The following is a 21682-nucleotide window of genomic DNA, read 5'->3' as shown; positions in this document are numbered from 1 at the left end:
AAGTATCTTTTGCCAGTTTTCCTTCAAGGCTGAGCACAGACGTGTAGCCACCCCCCTCTAACTTGGCAAAGTGTCTTTTATGTGAACCATGGCCTCTGAGAAGCAACATATGATCTGCATTACCTGACTTCATCAGCCAGATCTTTGAAAAATGATGCTGAGTCCCGGATATTTAGCACAGATCCTTGCACTTGGCTACACGTTAAGCACACACAAGTCACATAAAAGAAGTTTCCTTGTAATGTTGTAAGAGCCAAAAATTTCAAGTGGCTGAAACATAATAGATGCCAACATAAATATACTTCATATACCCAAACATTAGCTTGTTTTATTTCAAAGACCCATCATTTTCTTAAAATAAATGGGAAAATTAAATTGAATCTTGATGCTTTTTCAGTCTTTAGCACCCACATCAAATATTCCTCATCCAAAAATTTTAATTCAAAAACTGGCAACATACTGCACCTCCTGTTCTTGTGGATGCTATTTTTCCAAAGGGTTGCACACAGGTTTGAGAAAAATGAAGTATTAAACACATCTGCAATTAAGTGTTCTATGAACACTCACCTGCTGTGAGAGATTTTAAAAACAAATATCGTTGTCCTTATGCTACAAGTCCTCACTACTCTAAATAGAAGGGTAGCCAAAAATAAGACTAGTGTTGTAGGAGAGGGGAGCTTGTATTTTTATCCAAAAGCTTTTATGACTTGAGCTAAATTAAGATTGAAAGTAGTCTCCTTTGTGAAGAAAAAACTACAGCTACGATATAAGATGAACTAGATAAGCACATACAATAGGAATAAATGGGTAACCATATTTAGGTGCCTGGGCTAAATGAATTAGAAGAAATTACTGGCACAAGCACGAACAGATCACAGCGAAACCAGTTTTTGAGCCTGGAAATTGTGAAATTCAGGTTTAAATCCCTGCCTTTAACCTTCCCTGTCACATATGCAAAGGCACAACTGTGCCTCACCTTCCACTGTAAAACTCACCTGCTGTTCTCACATGGCTGCTGTCAGGACAAATACACAAAACATGATGATGTGGCTCAGTTATAGCACTGGGAAGAAACCAACAATGACAGAGACTTTCTCATGTTCGCGGCTGACTTTGAAGTGGAAATAAAGCGGTCTAGAAGACAGAGGTGGCCCAGGCTTTTATACACAGCAAGGGTATTTCTCTTTCTCCGTTTCTTTTATGATCTTGGATGATTGATATCTGTGCATGGATGGATGTCTGCTGGAAGGATACTCTGGTGAAAGCTGATCTATGATTCTTCTCCTAAGCATCTGCTGCAGGGCAGGAGGCAAGCCAGTGGGCTCTCCAGCTATCCTTATGTTTCGTATCCTCATGCTTTCCTTTCAGTATACCCCCCATTGTTTGAGTGTAGTTCCTGTCCCTTTGTGATTATTATGAATACTGTTTGTCAAAACACAATTTTTCAGACTTGCACTTTTTATTCTTGGATAATTTACTCAGAGGAAGTGCCTATTTGAGCCTTTAACAACAGCTTACTAAAGCATCTGTTGGTCTTGGTGAGCGCACAATGCTAATTCATTCTTTATTTCTCCTATTTTGGTTTTACTTCACTAAGATGACAGCACTTGGTAAATGAAATTTTTGTCCTCTATTGCTTGGTGCAAGGTACTTATTAAATAAATGCAAATGTATATAGTGGGGTGTTGCATGCTCAGATATGTACACAATTTTCATTTTATCCGGGGAATGGATCATAACCCTTTCTCACATCCACTTTAAATGACTTAGCTGGATCCCAATCGCAGAAAATGGCATTCTGAATTCAACATATTCCTCAGATCACTCTGAATTACAGGTTACCTAATGCTACCTGCATATGCTCCTCTTTTGTTTTATCATTTTATTAAGTTTTAATGCTTAAGAGATTCCCAACAGCTAGGACAAATGATTCTGCTATTTCAATCCAATTTTAGTGGTTGAGTTTTCCAGCTTCAAGTGTGGGTGTCTATGGTAATAAAATCCACAAACATTACCTCAGAGTAAGCTGCATTTCTCCTCACCTTCACATCCTGACTTCCATGAAGTTACTCACAGATAACTTTTGAGTTTGTACAAAATGAAATCGAATAAAGCGAATGATTAATATCCAAAATTCCAAGAAGCAGATCTTTTAACATGTTCAGTGACCTCTGTAATGTTCAACAGAACAATTACACTACAAAAATAACAAAAGCAGTCATCCAGCAGAGGTTGTGCTTTCCCCTAAACACTAGCAGGAAATGCTGTGAACTAAGATTCAAGGCATTCATTTCAGCATGCAAGACCCACTGTGCTTTGTTTATCTGTAGTAAGTGTAACTGAGGAGAATGCAAGGGTACATGTTAGGTCAAATGTATAATTTTATCAGTATTTGTAACGGCTTAAGCTCAGAAACTCTTACCATCTTCAATTCCTGCCTCTTCACTGTCTTGGCAACGGGTGCTCCTTACCATTTCTCTTTCCTTACCACAAGCCCAGTCTAAAGGTAATGCCTTTGACAGGGCTGAAGTGTCTCTGCAGACACACAGAGGGAACCTTCCCACCCAGAGTGGCGTTTTCAAGCCACCTTTTTGCCTTTTGCCAACCCAGGATTTATACTTGCTAATTTAAGTCAAAATTGAATATTTTTAAATTTCTTCTTGAAGAAACATATCTAGACCTCACGTGTCGTGTGTACTTCTAGTTCATGTCTGGGCAGGTATAAATAAACCAATCCTTCACCAGTGAAAACTGGGCACTCACTGTTAAATACTGATGTTTGGATAAACCTGCTTATTCCACAGCAATACAGGTTAAAAGCCATTAACTCACTCAAGTGTTAAGGTCGTGATTACTGGATATTAATAAGCTACAGCAACAGCCTGTCATCGTAGTATTGCACTTGAGTAAATTCCTAATTCCGTCTCCTTATGAATCATGGAAATTGTTGACAAAATTTAAACACCTAAAATTAACTGACATGATACTGAACCAGAATTGTCTCAGGCAGCCGTTACATGAGGATGCCGTGCAAGTCACTCAGCAGTGCTGAACATTCTGGGTGCTGATTAATTTGTGGAGTTTTATGCAGACAACTTAAACCTAAACGCAACGGGGAGGTGGTTTCTCTTCATATCACATCTGCAGGGGGCCTACAGATTTTGCACGCAGGGTGGCAAATTTTCTCTGTTATTTTTCCAGCCTGTTGTAATTGCAATGTCTTCCTCAAAGTGCCTGGCTGGCTATCAGTGTGAGCTGCTTTACATCTTAGTAAGAAAATCCCTAACTCTGGCTAATCCCTCTGCTGTGGCTGAGTCTTGTCCACAGTGTTTTTAAAGTTTTTTGTGTGTCAGGGAAGGGGGGGGGAAATAAATCAATCCCTCTACTATGACACCATTCTTGCATTTGCTTCCAATAACTGAAATAACATGTAACTAGAAAAAGAAAAATATTCCAAGAAGCATAAAGCAGTCCTGCATACAACTGAAGAATACTGATTAAAACAAAGCAGAAGAACAGCCCAGTAAAACATCCTTCTAGAACTTGAGGTCATCTTCATTTCCCATCCTCTGCTTTAACGTTTCCCTAGAGGGCTGGCAGCTTGTGTGTGCAGCCTGTTACGTATTTTGGGGAAAAGCCAGAGCCCTACATATGGGTTCAGCTTTCAATTCCCAGCATTTATAGTAAGCATTACACAGAGTAGAAAAACAAAGGAGAGCAGAGAAGAGCTGCTCTAACTGCAGAGCTTCCAGCAGCCTCACAGAATGGTTTTTCTGCTTTAATTTAAAATTGAAACCTGAAGTCAAATTTCCACCTGGTAATAGCTTAAAGGCACTTCCAATTAACTTGGTAATACACACTTTCTGAGTTAATAAATTTTTCAGCCTCTGTGTTTAATACAATTAAGCATTTGGGCCTTTGGCCTTAGACCTTATTTAGCTTGAGAAAGGATTGCAGGGAGACGGTCTCCAATTATCACCATTTACACAACATTCACTTAAGGGCTTTCAAATGCATCCATATAGAACATTCACTTAATCATACACAAAATTCAGTACCTGAATTAAGGCTGCCTTCTCTCTTGCACACAATATGCACAAGGGACAAGAGAATAAAAACCCCATCTACTGGGCTCTGATATCAGTCATCACCACGCTGCCTGAAGCAGCACTGAACAGCTGTGCCAGCTCCTAGCAACTTACTTTTCCTTCCAAATCTGCATTTTGTTATTTGCAAATTTCTTCAAAACTTCAAAGTTAATAAAGTGTGTTGCACAGTGTAAAGAATCATCTAAGATATGCAGGACCAGGAAACAAAGACAGAACTGAAATCTTGTGCTTGAAAAAACATGAAAATTAATTTTGCCAGCATGCCTACCACATTAAACACCAAATTTTTTTACACAAAAGGATTAAAAGGTTTTAATCCCTCTTTGCAAGCAGCTAGTTCTTGATTCAGCAGTTCAAAAGGCTTTGCCAAGTTCAGGTTTTTCCTCTGCTTTTAAGAATTAAAAGCAAGTGTAAACCTTATTTTGTAAACAGAGCGCATAATACAATGATTTTAACAGAACTGGGAGCCAGAGTAAATGACCTCTTCAGGATATTCGTTACTGGAGCAAAGGCATCCCAGGCTCTAAGGAGGGGACCTGCATTTCATTTTAATGCCACTGTATGTTGCTCTGTCCTCCTCCTAGTAATGAATCAAATTTCTGCTTCATCTACCTGGTCAAGAGGAAGACTTTCTGCTTAACAATACCGAGTGCACGCTGGCACTTCTGTAACACCAGGGATTTTTTATTTTTTTTTTTCTATTTGTGTCAACTGTTTTATCATGCAGCAGCTGTAGTACAGTCTGCAGAAAAGCAAGAAATATAACTTTTACCAGAGCAGTGAGCCAGGTACCCAAGCAAAATACTCTCAACTGGGGGTGGGTGGGGGGTGTCTTTCTTGACATTCCTCAAAAAACAGGACTATTTCCCCACTAAAAGGCTTCCTCCAAGTCAGACTCCTTGGTAAGCTTGGATGAAGAGGTTCAGCACTTCCGGGAGGCACCACTGAGCACTTTTTACCCTGTAATGATGTATTTTTGCAGTGGCCAAACGAAGGCACGGAGTCCCACACAGCTCAAAAGCCCTTTGAGCAGGGCTACCCCTTCCACCTGGCAGCTGGACTGTGCTGGCAGGGGGCTGCTGAGCAACCCTGACCCTCCTCATCAGAAAGACAAGAACCACATGCTGACCGACGTGCAATCAGTGGAGGACGTGGGGGAACTCCAGGAGCCATTGTCTCCTGCCCACGAGTCACCCCGGAGTTCTCCCAAAATGGTTCTGCGTACGTGGAAAACATCTCACTCCACACAAACATGATGGATGTCCAAACCCCACAGTAAAGACAACAACTGACACATGCCAGAGATTTAAGAGTTTTACAGACACCGCAACCCAGCCCTGCCCCGTGCACAGAGCAGGGCAGGCGCTTCATCCCAGGAGGGGCCCGGTCCCCTCCTCCACCACCCAGGGCTTTCTGGTTCAGAAAGGGCTAACTTCTAGAAAAGCATCAAAATTAATCACCTTCATGGTTGCTGCATTCTTGATTTAATTTTTCTAGTATCCACTCCTTGCTGTGTTATGAATCTAGCTGATAAAATGAAAAGCTCTTTTCACTTTAATAACTTTTCTCTGTGTAGACAATCGGGTCAGCCTCTGTTTCTACACTGAAGTCCCTAAATCTCCAGCTGCCAGGCAGGGTTCTAGATTTTTTTCTGGCCTTTTACTTGCACCAAACTTTCACTGCAAGAAATGCAGAAAGCCAAGGTCCACATGGAGAAGTTACCATTTGCCGTGCTGTGCAAAGTTGCTGTGGCCACCAGGTTTATCCTGAAGCCCAGCAGATAATGTACCTGAACCACAAGGTGCTGAGTTTGAATTTCCAGAGCTGGGCTGGGATGTGTGTACAGGTTGGAGCCTGTGCTGAAGAGGAAAGGCCGTGCACAGGATCTGTGAGACTGGGGAGCCACCCCAGCGGGGCTGCTGGGGAACCCAGCACCACAGTTACACCACAGGCTGCACAACAGCGTGTGGTTTTGAAGGGATTGATCTGTCTAAAGGAGAAAAATCTTCTGTATCATGAATTAATCTCTTTTTCAGCACCTCTGACAGTATCTGTGTCTCTGGGAAAAGGGAAAACCAGTTAACATCACCGCTGCAGTAGGTATCTTGGCAAGGCAGCACATATATTCCATCAAGGAGGTCGTATTTGAGACAGTGTACTTTATCCTCACAAAGCCATAATGCTGCCTGCTACCCAGAAAAAAACTTCCCTAGCTAAAAACACCAGAAGTATAATCCACACTGGTTTAGGAGTACATGTCCCTTTTTCACCATGAATTTCTGCTGCAGATCACAGACCTTACTGTGACATCAACTCCTACAGTACCTGGTGGGACATCAGCACACCAAAATCCAACGAATTGGTGGCAGGGAATTACAGCATATGACTAAACCCAAAGAAACTGTCACTCCTGACATGGGCTTTCAGGTCAGGTACAAATACACGGAAGGTTGCACCTGCCACAAGAGCAGAAAAGTATGCTGCTTACAGAGATTTCACATACCACTGTTTGCCTGCACCACTTACTTTCATCATCGCTGCCAGACAAAATTATCCCATACTACAAGTTTAAGGGACGTGCACATGGATGTCAAACTTGCAAGGTTCAGCTTGCTTTTAAGCTCTTCGTGGAGACTACAAAGGAAATACTTAGAAAAAAACCCCCTGTCTTCTAGAGTGCTGTGTCTAAGTCTCCCTCACCCATTCCCTGCCTTGTTGACTGAGTCCCAGGGTTCCTGGCTTGACACTCAATTTGCTGAACTAAAATCCAGACCAGCAAAGCAGATGACAAGCTACCTCAGAGAAAGTTAACTGCACCTCTCAGGTTTTACATGCATGAGAAAGAAGGCACTGTTTCGACCTTGGGGATATGACATCCCAGTATATTTTGGGAAGGACACACACCAGGGTGAAACACAAATCTGCATGTGAATCTGAGGCTTGAAAGAACATCAGCCTTCCTTACCTACTGCAGGTCAGTGCAAACTGGAACGCAGCCTAAAGAGAATAGGATGAAACAAAAGAGCCTGTCCAATTATGCCTGAGTCAGGTGAATGTTTTTAGTTGCTCAGGTCTGTTAACAGTGAGGGTAGCACACTTGTATATAGGCAAATGGATCTTTGCTTGAGAATTACCCATGCAGAAATAATCACCTTCCTATCACCAATCTTTGACTTTCATGTTGCGTTTTAAGGACTGACTTGAAGGTAGGTGCCTGCCAACTCTACTTGTGTTCTCCAAGAATAAATGTTTATCAAAGGGAGGGTTTCCCATTTGCTGAGCTGGAATTAGTTACATCAACAGGGTATCAAACGGGTTGTTGCCTGTCACCGTTATCAAAGAGGAATGTGAAGTACAAAAACTAAGCAGCAGCAACTGAGCACTGGAGCTTGGCAGAGCAAGAGTGACATGGGACAGCCAAAATGTATGGGCACAGAGGGCTGGAAGGGGCTCTCTGAAGTAGGGTTGGGTCCCACAGCCTCACCAGGGCTGTACTGCACAAACCCTTCTGTAAAGGGGTCCTGCAACAGCTTAAAATAGGTCTGAGTTTCAGCCACACTTCTCGCTGGAAAAATGTTACAAAGTTATGGTCACGGAAGCACTGTTGGAAAACAGACTGTGGTTTTTAAAAGTCATTTGTTGTCACTTATACCCACTTGTTTGTGTGCTAAATACGATCCTTTAGCTGAAAAGGGTTCCATTCCATCTCTGTGCCTTTTCTCTCTTTCCCCCAAAATGTACTTCAGATCCATGTTTATCCTCTTCTTAATAACAGTAAAATGTTTTGTGTCTTACATAACCCCTATAAGACTCCACAGACTAAAGATCTTAAAACAAACAAACAGAAAGAAAAAGTGATATTGTGTGTTGATTCTTGTAGAATTTTTTGAATTTGCTTCATACTATCTGCTAGTAGAATCCATAATCCTTTACCACCATCAGCCTATTGAAAACCAAGAAAAAGCAGGCATTTGGGTTTGGGCATCTTGAGATTATCATTCATCCTCTTACCAGCACCCTTTTTTTCCTCATCCCCTCCCTTTTTTTTTTTTTTTTTAATTTTTTAAGTTATGCGTCTGAGTGTGGCTTTTATTAATTTTCCTATATAATTTAAACCAAACCAAGAAACTGCTCAGTCTTCATTTAATTTACAAGATCACATCTACAATGCCCTCATGATACACCATTTCCAAGTTTCAAGAAAACTTGCAGATCTGTTGATCACATGCAGGAAGTGTTTGTTAACAAGGCTGCTTAGAAACCCACCCTCGCACTGTAATATGCAAGTGCGTGTCCAGATCTCCACTCTAACCATGGTTATGGAATGAAAAAGAAGTTTATTTATGACTCTCCAGCAGCCTCAAAGGCATGTTTACTGTGCAAATTTGGAACTATGCTGTCGAGTCATACAAAACATGCAATTCAGTTGTTGTTATAATATAACCTCAGGTAATTAAATGTGAGATAAAGGTAGAAAAGCAGATGAACTGTAATCTGGGAGAACAAGCCCACCAGCACAACAGCAGCTGCCCACATTATCCATGCCTAGACTGTAAACACGAGGCTGACAACACGATTTGCAAAGTGCTGAAATCACCCAACAGCACCAGTCATAATCTGAGATGCACATTTCCTTCAGCCAAGCATTTTACCACTATTACCGGTGATAAAGCTGGCATATGAATTAAAGGTTTGAGAAAGGATGATGACAGTATGGAAATTAATTGCACATTAATTTAAAACTTCCGACTGTCTTGGCATTGTAAAGCCATCACACTGCCACATCCCAGAGAGGAGTGACACACCTGTCCACCACCCTAAGGAAAGACAGCCTCCTATTCCAGGTGTCTTAAAGGCTATTAAGTGTTTTCATTGAGTTGCACCAAATCACTTTGGAGGCCAGTGTTTTAAATTCAAAGTATCAGAAAGGCCCATTCAAGGTATTATAAATTCAACAGTGACACTGCAGCAGACAGGGGTTTATCTTTCAGACTGCTGTGATCGTTATTAACCTTACCAGCCACTTTTGTTTTGCTAATTTGGCGCTTCACCTACGAATAACTGAACTTCACGAAATAAATTACACAGAGCAATATTAGTGCTGTTCTTACTGTATTAGCAGGCATCCATGTATGCAATTCATGCACAGTGGTTTCTGAGTATATCCACACTGCACGTAATGCCATTAGGTACTGATGGGCTGGCTTGCAACCAAGCTCACATTTCATGGAGAATCCCTTTTGGAGGGTGGAACCCAGGGCAGAAGGAGAGCAGTTCTCTAAAACAGACCTAAGCACTCCAGAAAACCCCCAGAGGTGTCTTTGTGATTCTTATCTCCTTCTTGGATGCAGAGATTCGGGGTATTTTTTTTCCTTCCTGGAATAATGATTCTTTAACAGATCAGTCAGAACGCAGTCTGCTAAAATTAAAACAGCTTAAATTGAATGCAGGACTGTCACGCATTGTCAAACGTGCTACAGAAAGGAAGGAGGACAGAAACAACTTCATTGCTGTTTCACTGCTGTCCAAGTGCGAGTCTGCAGTTGCATAAGAAAGAGAAACCTAAATTTAAGAAGTTGATAGGCAGGATTAAGGAGAAATGTATGTTCTTTTTAGGCCCCTTCTCTCTTCCAATTCTTTGCTCATCATTTTATTGAGGAAACAGATCTCAACTGTTTGGGACATCTGCTCTGTAATTCCTCTTTCAGAATTCTTAAGTTTTCTTAAAATCCAGGTTTGTTGCCATTTTGGCATGATTTACAGAGACTGACTGTAGCTAAATGAGTCAGAGTACTGCAAACCCTTTTTGTTTTGTTGTGTTTTTTTCTTTAACATTGAGAAGACCATTCCATTTATGAAAGAAACAAGGAAAACTCTGCATTAGGAGTTTTAAAAGGGCCATCCAGACAGAATTTGCTCTGCTTGCCAAAAGTGACACCCTGAACCCTGATTTCCAGTGCTACAGGCCAGGCAGAAAAACAAAGTAAACACTGAAACAAACTTGATTGTATCTCATTTGACCTAAGCAAGTGACAGCTTGCTAAAATATTTTTGTCCTAGATACTTGAGGAAAGTGTTTTCAGATGTCCTGACTGATACATCTGCAAAAGGTGGAAATACATGCAGCACAAATAAAGGTTGGATCAGATGCAACTGTCTTCACAGAGCCTGGAACCACTTCTGCAACGATACAGGTGAGGAAGGGAAGAAAACAGAAACAATTCTCTTCAACTTTTTATGGAAAAGACTCCCTTGAATCATAAAACTGCAGCTGGGAAGGGACCTCAAGAGGTCTCCAGTCCAACCTTCTGCTTAAAGTGGAACCCTCACCAACACAAGATCATTCTGAGTGGTGGTGATGTCAGGCTGAACCTCAAGAAGCTCTCGGGAGGGAGAATCAACCACCTTGTTCAGAAGCTTCCTCCAGTGCTGCTCTGCCCTCCAAGAGGAAAAGCTACTCCTAACACCACCTGATCCTTTATTTCAATTATTAATAGCAAACTTCAGCACAATCTCCTGTATCTCTCCATCTCATCTCTGCTAAACTTATCTGTTATGACAGCTATTAAGCAACTGGATGACTAAAGATGGCAGACACTATGACTGTATGCATCCATCAGAGCCCACGTTTAAATAAACAAACCCACTATTTTCAAACATGGATAATCACCACATCAATAGACTTATTAATTGGATTCCAGGACATGGTTGGATGCATGCTGCAGCAGCAGGGACTGGCTTCAACAAACATTGAGCTCCATTCCATCCATATGTCTCAAAGATAAAAGAAAAATTGGAGTGCAATCAAATGCAGTGGATTAAATAACAAAAGAAATCAAACAAAATGGACATAGAATTTGTTTCATCGTATACATTCTGTGCACACATACACACCCCGCCACAGTTCTGAGCATGTCAACAGCTTATGATTCACAGAATAATTTAGGTTGGAAGGGACTTTTGGAGGTCATCCTTTCCAAACACCCACTTAAAGCAGTGCCAACTTCGAAGTTGGGTCCAACTCTGAAGCTGGATCAGGTTTCCTGGGGCCCCATTCAGTCAAGCTTTGAGTATTTTCAAGGATGGACAATCCAAAACATCCCCCTGGGGCTCTGATATGACCTTTGGCCATCTTTGTGGTAGGGAAATTAAAAAAACCTAACTATTATAGCTTATCACTGTTTCCCATGTTGGAGCTTTTGTCTCTGTTGGCTCTCACTGTATCACCACAAACCTGCCAGAAGAGCCTGACTACTCCTGCTCTACACCCTCTGCTCCACCCCCTCCCATGGGGCAGTTCAAGACAGCAGCTAGGTCCCACTTTCATCCATCTCCTAAGGCTGAACCCAGCTCCTCCCACCTCTCCTGGTACATCTCCAGAGCTCCCTCAGCAGCTCAGTACCACTGTACTGTGTGCCTGTACGCTAGTCCATGACACTGCACTCCCTTCCTCATCAGAAGATGGAATTCTTTGCTACCTGCCTTCAGCAGGAAGGGGTTGCATTTAGGGGTCAGTCTCCCTCTCCTGTGTTTCACTGTGTTCAGAATCATCTACAAGCTCTCTGCTGTAAGCATAAAGTATGACCATTGCTAATGAAAGATGACTTCTTTCAATACCTCCAAGACCGTATGAACTGTGCAGGATATCAACCTGCAAATTTATCTCCCTTACACAGAAATATTACTTGACTAGCAGCCACAGCCCTTCTAAATTAACTTCACTTACAATTATTTCAAATGTTTTCACATCTTGCAACCCTAGCACAGGGAATGGCAAGCCCCTGAGCACTGTTATTCCCAGGCGCCCCTGAACAGTGTTATTCACAGGTACCTGGTGCTCGTGATATTCCTCACACCTTTGGCTAGACAACACATCTTCTATTTCTTTTCTAATCAGGTTTCCACCATTTACTTTCCCTGCTCTGCTGGTTGCCAGACAAACAATTTTTCTGCTGTACTTACTGACGCTTACAAAGTGCACCACAAAATGTGGGGGTATCATTATAATTTCAGAATTGCCGTATGCCAGCACTCCAAAAGAAAAGCAGTTCAGTGGAGCTCCCGCTACACAGGACTGCCACACACAAGCTACCAACATTAAAACACTTTGAGAGACACTTCCCACTTCTGTTTCAACACATCACCTCCATTTACATTCAGTTATTATGTTAAGTCTACACACAAAATGAATCCCAGTTGCAACTTCCACTAAGTAATCAAGTAACTGAGCATTTTAGAGTCACAAAGAACAGATTTTGCCTTTTTTGGATATACTAAACCAGCCCTTTGTCACTGCCAAAAGAGAGCTTGACATCTGAGATATAAAATGCTCAAAAGAAGGTTGTATCAGTTAATCAAAAGAGAGTGATGACTGCAACAAACTTTATCAGTTCTGACATGGCAAAATGAGAGCAGGAGACCAGTATCACAGGCTGGCAATTCCATTAACTCTTTGCTATATTTTTATTTATTTTTGACTTTCATAGACTAACAATAGCCATGTGGTGAGTAAAAAGTGTAGCAGCACGTAGAGGCCACTGTTGCCAAGTCTCAGTTTTCAGGAAAATGCCTTTAGCAACTCTCCAGCCCACTGAATGTGACCATGAAAGTAGGGAAAGAGTAGGTCCTGCTGCCAGCAGCAATCACAGCAGACAGCCCTTTTCCTCTAACCTCAGAATGACTTTAACTTTGTCCATGAGAAACTAAACTATTTAGACTCTGGCACCATCACAAAAGCTAAATTCAATGGGAGATATATCATATACGTATTTTATATAAACAGATCTTTCTTCTTGATTTCTCAAGTGCCCTTTCATTTCCCATTGTATCCAGCTCTTACAGACATTCCTAATTCCCACTTACATGCAGGTTCAAGAGCTAATTCATGGACACCAAGGAGTAAACTATCAACATCACATTTTTTACCATCAGATCTCAGTATCAGCTAACAAAGCAGGTAAGCAATGACAAGCAATTACTGTTTTCTCACTCTTTACAGATAAGTCATGTGATGTTCTTGCCAGTTTGACAAGTATTGGTGTTGTTGGCCCACTAACCCCAGTATGGGGAAGATTTTAGAGAAGTATCTGGAGGAGGAGGCACTGGTGTGGGTATTCAAACAGCACGAACAAAACCAAAGCATCGTTCTGTTTTTTTTTTCTCCCCACCTTCAAGGAAACTGCATTAAATGGTCAGGGCTCTCAATTCCTCCCTGGAGAAGCTGAGCTATTACTCCTTATCAACCTGATAAAGCCACTTTTGCATGGCATAGGGGGAAAGTTCAGCACTTTGTGTAACATGGAGCACAGTATAATGAAACCTTACGGAGGTTTGTGTACAAGTCAGGAGATAACAACTAGACTGACAAGGACTCGAGTCTGAGCACTGACAAGAGAAACTGTCAGTGTGTGCTCATCATATGTGCTCACAGCTCTGATTTTTTCCTGGCAGTTCTGGGATTCTCCAACAGTAATAAGAAGCAAAATGAGGTAAGTCTATCATTCGTGGGTCCTCTTTGATTAACCATCCATCAGGGTGTACGGACATCAATATTTGCTGTCCTCTCATAATGGCTAGCTCCTTGCTCCTTGGAAGATGGAAGGGGTTTTGCAGAGACAGCAGAAGTGCCCATCTGCAATCTCCAGGTAATAACCTACATGCTGGAGGAGGACATACATGCCTTGCTTGTCAGGATCCTTAAGACAATCTGCTTTGTGTGGTGCAAGTGAAGGTGTTATTAAATCTTTCAGGTGGAGAGAAATGTTACCGAGACTAGCAGAGCAGCTAAGGCTTAGCGACTTCGAAGCTCAGTCTGGGAGCTCAGACTGAGAACCAGCTGGCTGGAGAGGCAGCTGACAAATGTGTTCAGCCCGGGCAAATCCTTTTATTCTAGTACTTAAACACCTTGGACATGGCATTAAAAAGGGTCCTTCTCACCTGCTGCATCCTCCTGGAGAAGGAATGGGGAACTGTCAAGAAATAGGCCCTCTCAAAAGAAAAATATTAACTGCAGAAGCAGCACAATAGCTTCACTGGAAAGGGAGGGAAATGAGGGAGCCTGTTCCTGGCAACACTCCTTCAGCCACAGCAATTCAACCCCTGCACTGAGGAAGCATCTACCATGACAAGTTATTCCATCTAGTTTTAAGGTCAGCCACGAGAGAGAGAAAGCCTGCCCACAGTATGTGGCTAAATACAGCAACTAGCATCCATTAGCTGGAGAGCATGGAGCAGCAAGGCAGGAGAGTCTGCAGGTGGGAGGGATGAGGAGCAGCCAGGCTGGGTCCACTGACCCTCCTGCTCCTCTGGAGAGCAGGGAGGAGGTGTGCGGTAGCAACTCCAGCTATGGGCTATCACCTGTATGTACATAAAAGTGAACAACAGCTCAAGGTGCAACAACCAAGGTGCATTAGTTGTATAATCCTCTGAATTATCTCCTATCAAATCAGTGGTTATCTTCCTGCATTTTCCCCTGTGTTTCTAATGGAATTCAGTGTCCTCAACAGTGAACTGTGTCACGGACTGCAAGCATACACAGTTTTCAGAAATACTACTAGGAACTGTCATAAGTACTGCTTAGTGTTGGCAACCTTGGCTACTCTGAGAAAGCAAATGAGCAGAACAAAAAACACCCAACAACTCCAGTTATGTGGGAGACAGCTCACATGAACCATGGATGAAACTACCGGAGGGGAGGCTGTCACAGAGAGTCTCAGCAGTCAGGAAAGGCTGGATGAGAATGGAGGAAAACAAGGTGACAACAATGATGAAGTTTATCTTGCTTAGGAAGAAAAGAAAGAGCAGTGGCAGCAGGGAGGGTGAGAACATGAGAACAGCCTTCAAGGATCTGGAAAGAAACGGCAAGATGAAAAGGAACTTTTTTTCCTTTTTTTTTTCAAGTCATGCAAATGGACAACAATTCATAGTCACAAAGTTGCTGAAAGGGAGTTTAAAGTTTGAATGTTTGGGGTAAACTCCTATACCATACTCTCAAGATATAAATATACTGAGTTAAACACTGCAGCAGCTTGCTGAAGAAATGGTGGGCTCTTCTCTCACCAGAAGTTTTTAAGAACATGCTAGACAAACATCTGTTGTGAACAGCTTAGAGCAATCCTGTCTGAGCAGAGAAAGGCAGGATGAAATCGGGACATCGACACACGATGAACACCATCCAGAGGAACTAATACTGCCCACATTATTGCTTGTTTTCCAGGCTGCTATGGCACAATCTGAGTCTCTGGATTGATCTGGGTTCGTACCAAACTTGAGTGCTTCGACCTGGATGAACCACCAGCAGCTTCCCACTGCAGTGAGCAGGAAAGGCTTGTTGTCCACAGCTGCCAGGACACGACTCCCTCCCACTCACGCCTCAGGGTTCCCCTCTCACAGCTCTAGGTCCTCTGAAAAAGGCACAGCAGCATCTGTTTTTTGTGATGTCGTTAGAGTAGCCATTTTCTCTGAGCGATATTTTCATAAGGCCAACTCAGGGCCTGTTTGCTACTCAGTAAAATTCCCAGTACAACTCGATCCATTTAATTTTCAGCACAGCAGAAACACCAGCACTGTAAAGTTGCGAAGTTCTGACCCGAGACCAGAACTTATTACTCATTGAGGAAAAGCAGATGAGCACAAGGATAGACAGTTCTCCAAGACAGAACTAAATCAGAGTGGTAACGCGGTAGGGGTTGGTTTTATTTATCCATGTAACAAACCTGCATAAATGGTCAGCAAAAGCAGATGAAAGTCAGCGTTGTCTAATTTAAGGCAACACATTTTGTAGGGAATAATTTAAATCAACAGTACACTTCTCTGGATTCTAAATTAACTGTAACCACTCAGAAAGGCACTGGACATAAGTACCCAAGTAGATGCTTTCAGTGAGCTGCTCCGTGCAGGCACAGTCGTGAAAGGAAACTAGACTTTAGAAAGAGCATGGATATGGAAGAATACAAAACTACATTATTGTAAAAAGGCAAGAGAATTTCTAAGGCAAAATAATCTAATACCTACATCAACTGTGACTTGCCCTTCGACAATGGGGTTGACAAAACTCCAGAGAACTGTCTGAGAGAAAAGACTGAGCTGGGTGATCCCATTTCATACTTGCAAGAGAAACAGTAATTCAGCTGAATGTAAAAGTGATAAATTTGAAACAGTTAAGTCTTTTGTTTTAATAGCCCCACAACAGATAATTAACCTCTAGTCAGTGAGGTGCCCCAGAGCAGCATCAGAAGCAGGAGACTTGGAGAATCCCCCTACAGGACAACGGCTTAGGGCAGAAATGGCATTAATCAATGACCTCACTGTATTCTATACTATAATAGATGCATATTAATATTCATAGATTTTTAGGACTGAATGGTCCACTCTATCATCCAGTCTGACCTCCATTCTGACACAGGACATGTTTTAGCCAGCTCCTCCAGCCTCTGATTCCTGTTAGGCTTTTCTCTGCTAGGTCAAAAGAGGCTACTTTATAGGAACTAGCTCCCCATTGTAATACAGAGGCTCTAAGGTGGGTGTAATGCAAATTTTGGCTCAGCAAGATCTGGTGATAAAGTTTTGAGCTGAGATCCAAGTGCAGGAATTAAATAAACCCTACGGTTGTGCCAAATAATCCAAGAGGCAGGAAATGGAAAAGGCTCTCTGAGCGTCTGCAGTAGGTCAGGAAAGCACGTTCTTGGTCCCTCTCCAGACCCCTTGTTTCAGGCTGTGGCTGCACCTTTACAAGGCCACCCACAAATGCAGCGTGGGGCTTTTCATCATGCAAGTCAGCAATATTTTAATGTTACAGATGATGGAATCACAGCACTCCCCATTAGTTAACAATTTTGCGATGGCAGCATGTTCAGGTCATGATACAGTTGTTTTTAAGCAATTCTGGACCTAAAATGCCCAGGAAGCAAACAACATTTTTCTTCTTTTTTTTTTTTTAAATTTTTTTTTTAATTATTCTCACCTCTGTGACACTGAAAAAAAAAACGGGAGGATTTGTATTCCTGATTTTAAGACGGTTCAGCTTTTGGGTGACCCCTTCTCGGAAAAGGTTAATTCTTATGAACTTCAGAGCTTAAATATGTCTCAATATAAGCATTAAGATCCACCCAAAAGGGATCCTTTCATAAAATAAGAACCTAAAACTTAGTATTTTTTAAAGCTATGTAGTTTCCAACTGTTTCTAACTCACTATGGGTTTTATGGAAACGAAGGGCAATAATTCCTACCCTGATGCACTTTCCTGCAGACTGATACCTCTGTGACAGAAACTGTTAATGAAAAAAAAAAAAAAATCTGTTTCCCAGTCTAAGAACCAAGCAGTAACTGAGGCTCTTACAGTGAAATCCAGGGAGGGAGGGAAGACAGAGGGAGACTCATTCCTGTATCACACTCCAGAGCTGCAGAGAGTCTGCACCTGTTCCACTGCCTTTACTCCTGTGTCCAGCCATGGTGGGAACCACACACTGGGACATCCATCACTTTTACACCTCTTGGACAGGAATAAAAGCAGCCACATTGTCATTTGTCAAAGCAAAGTTCCTGCCAAAGCAGCAGAAACTGCATCCTCAGATACTGATGACAGCTGACAGATAAACAGAGAAAAAAAGTAATACTGCTACCTCCTCCTTTGGTGCCTGATCCAAAGCTCTGTCTGCCATTCCCTGAGCAAAGCATGGAAAACCCCACCGGACTCAGACAGGACACAAGCCCAGTAAAACCACTTAGTGACTACAGCGTATAACCAGCAAGTTATTGCACTGCTGCTCTTGTTTCCCCACACAATAGTCTTGTCAATTAAATAAGTTTCAACAAGCACAAGCAAGATTTTATTCAGAGGAGCCTGGAACAGATCAAGCCTGATCTCCGAAGTGGGAACTGAGTCCTGCTGATCAGGGCAGGGCAAGTCCCTCCTCTCCACTCTGGTGCCTCTGAAATGCTGAACTTTCTCTCCAGCTCATTAAAAACTGTTGTAAGGAAAGGCCTCAGCGCATCCTGCCAGTTCAGGAATATATTAACAGTACTGGAAACCCTTTTAATAAATGACAACCACCTGCCCCCAAAATTACAGATGCTCAGAAACGCAGTTCAATTTAAAGGGCAACCTCTTAGGTCAGAGATCTGTGGCGTGCAGATCAGTCTTGGCACTGAGGAGGGATAAAGGAGTAAACACCAGCAAGCCACAACAGTGGGGTTCCTACAGAAGCTGCAGGTTGGACTAGTTGCAGTGTTTAAATAAATATGTATAGGATATGTGCATTATGAAGTGGAGCTTGCGCCTTATGTGAAGAGATCCTGAGTATGAAATTGTGTCCTCCTTCAGGAGATTTCACTGGGCTTGATGATTTTTCTCCTCCTGCTGTTGTGCAATGAAGGAGTTCATCAATATGGGGAAAAAAAGCTTCGGTCCCGGAGTCAGCATGACTGAAAACCCCTGAGAGCATTAGGAAGTCCATAAATTCCATACTTTCCTACCCAGAACCTTCCATTACTTTTTGCTGTTACAGTTGTTATAACAAAAAATATTGAGGTTTAAGTGTTCTCTGTCTAAGCCCCATAAAGACTCTCCTAAGGCTACAAGGGGAAAAAAAAAAAAAAGGATCCTTGCACCTGTGACAGACACTGGAGTGTCAGCACAGACAGGCAAGATGCTGCTCCTGCTCCAACAGAACCAGCATGAGTCCGTACTCGGGACTCACAGAACTAGAGCCTGACACTGGCACTTTCCTCTTTGGAAAGCACAAAGGCTTTAGGAAAGGGCTACAGAGAGTCAGCTTAGGTTCCTGAGCAGGACCTCTATACAGCTGAATAAAACTAACAAACCCTAAGATCCCATAAAAGCCCACAGACTATTTAAATCATGTCCACCACCACCAAAGCTGGTGTCATTTCAAGGGGAAAAGGCAGTAGGTAGAGCCTGGTTAATGGCAACACTCCTGAAGTCAGCAATCCACACTGCATTTTACCTGAGCATTATCATGAATTATCAACATTTTGGTGAGCTTTCTCCCACTTCAGACAAGCCTGCAGGAAATGAGGGCTCTGTTAAGGGACATCAAGTACATGATGGCTTCACCTGCTCCTGCTGCTCTGGGAGCAGGAGGCAGGCAGCAATGCCCTACTAGGAAGCTTTGACAGCTCACTCAGAGGAGCAACAAATGTGTCTTGGTTACACAGAGGGCAGAAGTAGGTAGCACAGTCCACATTCAGCAAATTTTCCCAATTAAAAACCATTTACCAGTACAAACAGGGCTTTTGCAACTTTGGACTCTGGTAGCCAAAACTTTAAAAAAGAAAAAAACAAACACAAAGAGTTTCAACCTGTGTAGAACTCTAGACTATATATTTCATAGCATGATACACTTCTTCAAAAAAGAAAAATCAAAGATATTTTATACAGAAGGAATAATATTCAATATATACTCATTGCATGTGCTGGATGTGCTTTAAAAATATAATGCTGCCATACTGATTCTTCTTACAGCCACTAAAATAATTTGTTTCAGGCTGAGCTATGCTGTGCTCAGTTTCAGCACGTGGCAAATTACAGACAAGTCATAAACATGCCAACCCCCCAGTTTCTGCAATCATAGAGGGGATTTTGTATTTCTTTTTATTTCCTGTCTCCACTGGTTTCCTTCTCCCCATCAAACACTCTTTAGAACTGAGATCTATCACAACCCACCAGCAGTCTTGTCCTAGTCCTACTTTATGCAACATCTTTACAGCCATGTCCAGTAATGCTGGCAGCCCACACCAGGGCTCTCCAGGCTGAAGAAGTCCCAGAGACGGGTCCAACTGCCACTTCCAAACAGCCCAAGCCACCTGAGGTGTTCCTGGGAACCCAACAGCCTCTGCCTCACAACCAAGCAACAGTAACTTGACTTGAAGAACCTGCAGTAGAAAACTTAAAAACATGGACCAAGGACAGATCCTCAGGCCAATCATCCAAGCCATGTACAATCATCAGCTGACTGTACCTTCACATACACACTGGTTGCACAAAGCCATAAAAGAACTGCCAGAACAAGCCCACGCTGGACTCCAGTGCAGGACCAGGGAGACGCAGCTGCTGCCTCCGAGTGACCTCTGCCACGTCCCAAGGCACAGCCCCCCCACCAGAAACCACAGGGACCAGCAAAGCTGACACCCCAGGGCTCAGAAGGGAATCAGATATTTAGCAAGATTATGCTATCTGCTAATCTGATTAGCCCCAGAGACTGCAGATAAACATAACAAAGAACAGCCGGACACCAGCTGTAAAACCCATCCAGTCAAGCAAATAATGCAGCTGCCCAGAAAAGCTCAGCATCTGGGACCTGTCGCATGCAATGCTTTTAGGGAAATGACAGACTCGCTGCTCTCACGTTAGACATGGGGAAATGTGTTAATCTGTTTACCTTAAATGGATTTAACCTCAATCTGAAAAAGAGAGGACCGACTCAGATACATACAGTCAAGACACTCCGGCAGGCAACACACAGTGAGCAGGAGGCAGCAATCCTTGACACCATTTACACGGGCTCGAAGGATCAGGCAGGACACAGGTCAAACAAGAAACGTTAAGGGATTAAACAAGCACACTTGTAATTAGGTGTAATGTTGATTGTATTCTGCTCCTGAAATGATAATCAGGTCCCACATCTAATCGCTACACCCACCTGAGCTCCAGGCTGATGCTGATAGACTCTGCAGCCAGCCCCTTCCCAGCACAAAAAACTCACAGCTTGGGCTGGGGGTGGAGCTGGGATTTAAAAGGAAAAACTGTGGTTTTATATAAACAAAATATTTAGCAGAGAATTAGCAGAGAACCTATCGTGCCTTCCTAATAGGGAACGGGCCACTGAAAGAAGACAAAAAGCCTCCGGACTCACTCACCATACACTGGCTGCTACTGTCACAAGTGCAGCAGGGAAGGCGAGGGCATTATTTAACATGTCCACTTGACGTTTTTAAACATGGGAAAAACAAGAGCAACTTGCTCAAGGACTGCATTCATCACTGCCTGCCAATTACAGAAACAAAACTGATCAGTCAGGGGGACGCGAGTGGCACGCCAGCTCGGCACACGGCCGCGGAAGCACACGCACTCTCTGAAGCGTCCCGTCAGAACAACAGGCACTATGGAATATACAGAAGCAGGTCTGAAGCTCTTTAGCGACTCTCTGGAAAAGCATTGCCCTCCTTTCCTAATTAGCAAACACTCTGCAGCAACCTCAACTTTCCCTACAGCTCTCACTTGAACTTTTGATTATCAATTCAGATGACTTCTTTCCAAATTCACCCCAAGGTTCTCCAAGATTCAATTCTCACACACGCTCTATGCTGAGAGAATCAGCTCGTCTCCCTTCGCCCAACATGAAAAAGGAAAACCTTTATTTCAGGGTCACCCAAATGAGACCAGAAATAAACTGAGGCCAGATGACTTCCCCACCATCGGAGGAAACATCAGCCCAATGGTATTGCCATGAAACCTGGCTGCAGCTGCCAGGAGAAAGCACAGGATCACCAAAGAAAAGGATGCCCAAGGGGGTAAGAGGAGTTGGAGTCTAGCAAAGTTCAGAATGACAGGGACA

At 42.8% G+C, this 21682-nt stretch overlaps 1 protein-coding gene across 20 annotated transcripts in view; it reads right to left on the bottom strand.

Moving 5' to 3' along the window:
* Nucleotides 1-21682, bottom strand: part of PTPRF (protein tyrosine phosphatase receptor type F) — a 376345-nt gene that overhangs the window by 201000 nt on the left and 153663 nt on the right. The window contains exons 1-2 of one of the 20 annotated variants that reach the window (XM_032697235.1): nt 19183-19188; nt 16173-16175 (exon numbers count right to left, since the gene is read on the bottom strand). The exons of the other annotated variants lie outside the window; for them this stretch is intronic. The gene's annotated coding sequence lies outside the window, so the exon portion shown is untranslated. Of the gene's footprint in view, nt 1-16172; nt 16176-19182; nt 19189-21682 lie in introns of those variants that run through there. 20 annotated transcript variants of the gene reach the window in all.

Source organism: Chiroxiphia lanceolata, chromosome 9 (assembly GCF_009829145.1).
Source record: "Chiroxiphia lanceolata isolate bChiLan1 chromosome 9, bChiLan1.pri, whole genome shotgun sequence".
Taxonomy (NCBI): Eukaryota; Metazoa; Chordata; class Aves; order Passeriformes; family Pipridae; genus Chiroxiphia; species Chiroxiphia lanceolata.
This window is presented reverse-complemented; position numbering and strand designations above follow the sequence as displayed.